Raw genomic sequence first — 6,264 nt, 5'->3', positions numbered from 1 at the left:
TCAGGCGATGGATAAAGAATTGTTAGGAACGGAAACAACACTTAGTCCCTGTTTATCATCAGCAAGATGCTTCTAGCAAGAGACAATTATCCACCTTATTGACCCCAAGAAAGCAGGAGGAAAGACACTGACAGCTATCTGGAGAGCTCTCCCTGCCTGTGGACTCAGATCAAAAGCTGGGAAGGTCAGAGCATCCTGGGCCCTGGTACACAGCCTACTCAAAGGCTGCGCCTCTCTGGAGTGAGAACGGGTCACTCTTAGGCCTTGTTTCTTCGTCTCTAATAGAGGCAATAATAGACTTGCTTCCAAGGATAATGGTGAAGATACAGTGAAACAATGTTTACAAGCATGGCTTATCTACAGAAGAGAAACAGAAGTAGAGCCGGGGAGGAGGGAGAACAACCTTCCTGGCGGAGCACAGCATGCTCTCACATCTAAATTAGCCATGCCTCATGCGGCTTGATCAAGAGGCTGTGTTTTCTCTCTCCAGCCTTGTCCAAGTTGCCCGCCTCCCTGTACAGCCACAAGCATCTTCTTTAACAAACTCGCACAGCCTGCGGCTCCCACAATGCTCGAGTTCTCATCCTGCGCTCCAGCGTCGTCACCCACCTCCATGGCCCGTGTTAATACTCGGATCCATACAGACACCTGAACTCCACAGTAGCATCATACAGACACCTGATTCCGTCTTCCCCAGCCCTGTAACTTTTCCCATGTCCTTCGTCTTAGTGAATGTACCCTAACCCATGACTTCTTTGGTCCCTCATTCCCCCACGTCATCCTTTAACTAAGCTCTATAGCATCCACTTCTTGTACTCTGGGCCGTCATTTCCTGCTTCTGTGACCATAGGTATTTCATGCCCAACAGAACTTATCCTTTTTTCTGTTCGTTTGAGTTTTTTGTTTTTTATTTTATTTTATTGGTTTTTATTGAGCTCTATATTTTTCTCTGCTCCCCTCCCTGGCTCTCCCCTCCTCTTCGACCCTCCTCCAAGGTCCCCATGTTCCCAATTTACTCAGGAGATCTTGTCTTTTTCTACTTCCCATGTAGATTAGATCTTTGTAAGTTTCTCTTAGTGTTCTCATTGTTGTCTAAGTTCTCTGAGATTGTGGTTTGTAGGCTGATTTTCTTTGCTTTATGTTTAAAAACCACTTACGAGTGAGTACATGTGATATTTGTATTCTGGGTTACCTCACTCAAAATGATGTTTTCTAGCTCCATCCATTTTCCTGCAAAATTCAAGATTTCATTATTTTTTTTCTGCTGTGTAGTACTCCATTGTGTAAATGCACCACCTTTTCCTTACCCATTCTTCGATCAAGGGGCATTTAGGTTGTTTCCAGGTTCTGGCTATGACAAACAAAGCTGCTATGGACATAGTTGAGCACATGTCCTTGTGGCATGATTGAGCATCCTTTGGATATATACCCAAAAGTGGTATTACTGGGTCTTGAGGAAGGTTGTTTCCTAATTTTCTGAGAAATTGCCACACTGACATCCAAAGGGGTTGTACCAGCTTGCATTCCCACCAGCAATGCAGAAGTGTTCCCTTTTCCCCACCTCTCCAGCATAAATTGTCATCAGTGTTTTTGATCTTGGCCATTCTTGCAGGTGTAAGATGGGATCTCAGAGTTGTTTTGATTTGCATTTCTCTGATGACTAGGGATGTTGAACGTTTCCTTAAGTATCTTTCAGCCATCTTAGATTCCTCTGTTGAGAGTTCTCTGTTTAGGTCTGTACTCCATTTTTTTTATTGGATTATGTGTTCTTTTTCTTTTGGTGACCAATTTCTTGAGTTCTTTGTATATTTTGGAGATCAAACCTCTGTCTGATGTGGGGTTAGTGAAGATCTTTTCCCATTCTGTAGGCTGTCGTTTTGTCTTGTTGACCGTGTCCTTTGCTTTACAGAAGCTTTTCAGTTTTAGGAGGTCCCATTTCTTAATTGTTTCTCTCAGTGTCTGTGTTGCTAGGGTTATATTTAGGAAGTGATCTCCTGTGCCAATGCACAGAACTTATCGTTTTGCTTCTTATACCTTCATTCTTTTTCAGGCCAGACATCTGCCTGGCCTCTACTCTATGACACGCAGTCAATTTTCTAGCCTTGCTTGCAGTTAGAGGAAAAATTCCACCCAGTTTTGACCAATGAAATATAAAGACCGATCTATAATGGGCTTCTGGAGAAGTTTTGTTTTCTGTTTTCCTGCTTTGAATAAGATGATCACGTCTGAAGCAGAAGTACCTGCCACCAAGCGGGGACAATCAGCAGAATAGACAGCCAGTGTGCTGAGGGTGGTAAAGCAGAAGATGGAACATGCCTGGATTCTAATGATGTCACTGTATAGTCCAAGTATCTTCAATGATACCTTGTTTTCTCATTTCTGTGGGTGAACAATAAATGTCATGACAAGTTTGAGGATCTTTTAAGTTTTCTCTCATTTGATGCTACAAGGCTTCTGTCCAATATAACCCCTTAACTGGTCTCTCTGGGTTTAGCCGTGCTTTGCCCTTAATTCATTTGCACACATAATCCTGGTGCTGACATTGCCTCTCGTGTGTGCTTCCCATGGCTTCCCATCCATTAGTGTGTAAGTTACACTTCTATAATCAGCTAATTTAACATGACTAACTACACGTACTCCATTCTGTTCAAGTTGGCAGGTGTCTGTTGTCCCCTTTAAGTCAAAGGATCACAGTGGCCCTCAGTCCAAAGAGTCATCTGAAATCCAAATGCCAAGCTGAGGTGAAGTTGAGAACACCCCGGATCCACAGGGCCTTCTTTCCATCCCTGTGGGCTATCCTACCAACCTGAGATGGACACTCTTCACTATCACCCTGAAGGTGGGTGACTGTCCCATGACCTGGGGCCCTCCACTGAATGGAAGGAGAAAGTGGGGAAAATGCGGGACTTCATCTTTTTGTTTCCTGCCTGTGGATGCAGTGTGGCCAGGAGCCTCACCTGCTGTCACCGTGTCACCGTGCCTTCCCTGCAGGGACGAGCCACACTGGAAATCCGGGAAAGTCCTCCCTGAAGTGGCTTTTGTCCTGTATTTTGTCACAGCATGGGACAAGTCACCAGCACAATGCCTCCTTTGTAGTGCCTCACTGCCAAGTCCCTGTCTGAGGCAGTGACACCCTGCTGACACAGGACCCTGTGTTGGCCTTGGTAGTGCCAAGAGTGCAGTTGTATTAGCCTCTATTTGCCTTTCTTTTGTTTGGGTTTGTTCTGTTGTCATTTTTGTTGTTGTTTGTTGTTTGTTTTTTTGTTTAGGGCAAGCCTTATGTATCCAAGGCTGGTCTCAAACTTGCTATGAAGGTTGGAATGATCTCAAATTTATGATCCTTCTACCTCCATCTCCCAAACGCTAGGATTACAGGCATGCTTCTCTACACTGACTTTGTGCAATGCTGAGGATGAAGCCCAGGGCCTCACACATGTTAGGCAGGTACTCCACCAGCTGCCTGTGCCTTCATCCAGTGTTTGTGCCATCTAAGTCCTATCTTTAGTACTCAGCGACTGGGCGTACAAGATCCGTCAGGCCTAGGTACGTGCTGGTCTGAATCATTTTCACCCCAAAGCTCTTTAGGGTCACAGGCTTAAACCCAGATAACAACACCAGGTTTTACTTTCTGGAAATTCTCCCTGACCCTGCATGCCCCTGTGCTGGGATCAAGTTCATATGTGTGTATGCACCTGTGTGTGCGTGTGTAAAGCTTTGTGCGTGCGTGCGTGTGGGGTGTGTGTGTGTGCGTGTGCTAGGAACATGGCTAATTCCTGTCTGCTTTTCCAGGCTCGTTTTATGCTGCTTGCCTCTGTCTCTTAACACCAAAGATGTTAGTTTCCATAATTTTTTTTTATCATGGACATCAAATTCTTTCTCATTTTTCAATACAAATTGCTTCCTCCTTCTGTCAGCATGCATTGTCATGCCTCTTCACCTAGTGTGGTGGTTTGAAAGAAAATGGCCCCCAAAGGGAGTGGCACTATTAGGAGATGTGACCTTGTTGGAGTAGGTGTGGTCTTATTGGAGGAAGAATGTCACTGTGGAGAGGGGTTCTGAGGTCTCATATGCTCAAGCTACACCTAGTGAGGCAGACTACTTCCTGTTGCCTGCCAGTCAAGATGTAGGACTCTCAGCTACTTCTCCAGTATCATGTCTGCCTGCACGCCACCATGTTGCACCATGATGATAATAGACTAAACTTCTGAAAATGGAAGCCACCCCAACTATGTTTTTCCTTTATAAGAGTTACCGTGGGGGGCTGGAGAGATGGCTCAGTGGTTAAGAGCATTGCCTGCTCTTCCAAAGGTCCTGAGTTCACTTCCCAGCAACCACATGGTGGCTCACAACCATCTGTAATGAGGTCTGGTGCCCTCTTCTGGCCTGCAGACATACACACAGACAGAATATTGTATACATAATAAATAAATAAATATTTTTAAAAAAAGAGTTACCGTGGTTACAGTGTCTCTTCACAGCAATAGGAACCCTAACCTAGACACCTAGCTAACTCTTACTCTTTTAGGTTTCCAGCTAAGTGTCACCTCCTTAGGCACCTTTATTCGCCTCTTAAATTTCTTCTGGATGTAGCAAGGTATACCATTTTCTTTACCAAGTAAAGCCTGTCTGTGTTGTTCACCGCTTGGTAGATGACCGATGGTGGTCAGGTCAGGTGTGGTTCCCACTACCACTCTTCTGTGAGTGGGGCAATGCTCAGCCTACAGCCCTCCCTGGACCCTCTGAACTGGGTCAGCTGACACCCACCTCATCTCATTAGATCTCTCTCTCTCTCTCTCTCTCTCACACACACACACACACACACACACACACGCTTATTTCTCTGTCCCTCTACCCACGACTGCGATTCCTCGGGCAGTCATCTTTGTACCCTCCAAGAACACTCAGCGTATGGCAGGCTTTCAGGCATGTTGGCTTTGTAGATGACTAAGTTCTTAGCGAGAGGAATGCTGGGAGCTCTGAAGGCGAGGACCAGTGTGTGTCTGGGGGTGGGGATTTAACTTAGACTGGAGGCTGCTGGGGAAACTCTGCCTAACCTGTCTGGGGAAGTGCGTAGAGGGTTCTGTGTTTCCGTGAACACGTGTGTATCTGCATGTGTATCCTACCCTGGAAAGAAAGCCAACAACGTGAAGACCCCTAATGGCAGGATCTGGGGAAGGCAGATGTCCTCTGTCCTAGAGGCCTGCTCAGCAAACCGCAGCGACTCTTTCCAGAACTCCCCGTGGGGTTTGGCTCCGCTAAGCAAGCTCAGGAGCCAAGTTTGGCAGCGGAGGATGAAGAGAGCTAAATTGCTCCACCTAAGAAATGAGAGGAATTTGGGTTTTTATCCCTAAACAGGGGAGAGAAAAAATGTTTTCTGAATATTGGGGGTCCTGAGCTGTGCAAATGACTGACAGGTTTTAAGCTGAGCCCAGAAGCGACTTCTCGTTCATGGATTTGGGTTTGCTATCACGTAAGTCGCTCACAGAGCTTGCCACATTGCAGAGCCTGCGGGAGTTTCTCCCTGCTCTCTGTCTGAATGCAGGAGGCACGGAACAGGGCAGCTACCAGTGGTTGGGTAAGCTGGGACTGAACTGGTCATCTAAAGCAGGGGTGCCCCATGGACGTGCGAGGGAGCCTGGAGACGGCATTTAGACTGGTCAAAACCCAAGTTCTTCTTGGAACATTTGTTTTGATCTTAGGGGTCGAGACCCTCTAGTCTTGAAAGGCACCACGCCACAAACCCTCCTGTGTCATGGAGCTTTTACTACATAGTCAACAGCTGTGCTACCGTCCTACTTGGACATGGCCTTGACCTCTGTGGGGATCTGCATTAGGAGGGCCACTGTGTGTCCTTATTAGACATGCGTGTTGCTGAGTGTCCAATGATCTTACTTTGCTTCCTCACTAAAGCCCTTCCCCACCCACGAGCAGAGGCTTTCTCAGGACCAAGCCTGCCCTGTCCCTGCCTATGCTCCCTGCCTCCATCTTCGCCCTGTCCTGCCCCTGCCTGTTTTCCTCTCCTCTTCCTCCGGCCCCAAGAACAGCCAAAGCCTTAACCGAGAGCAAGAAAACAGAAAATAAGGTCACCAGATGTGCCCCACTCCATCCTCCGGCTCCTCAGGCCTCCCCACACAAGTCAATAAATCCTAAGTGTATCCACAGCAAGTGCCTGGCATCCCCTAAACCCACTGTCCCCTGCCTGATAACAAACCTGACCAAGGTGCCCAAATGAGTGCACCACACGACCCACCCATGTCTCTAGAC

The sequence above is a fragment of the Myodes glareolus genome, chromosome 5 (genome assembly GCF_982192425.1).
Source record: "Myodes glareolus chromosome 5, mMyoGla1.1, whole genome shotgun sequence".
Classification (NCBI taxonomy): domain Eukaryota; kingdom Metazoa; phylum Chordata; class Mammalia; order Rodentia; family Cricetidae; genus Myodes; species Myodes glareolus.
This window is presented reverse-complemented; position numbering follows the sequence as displayed.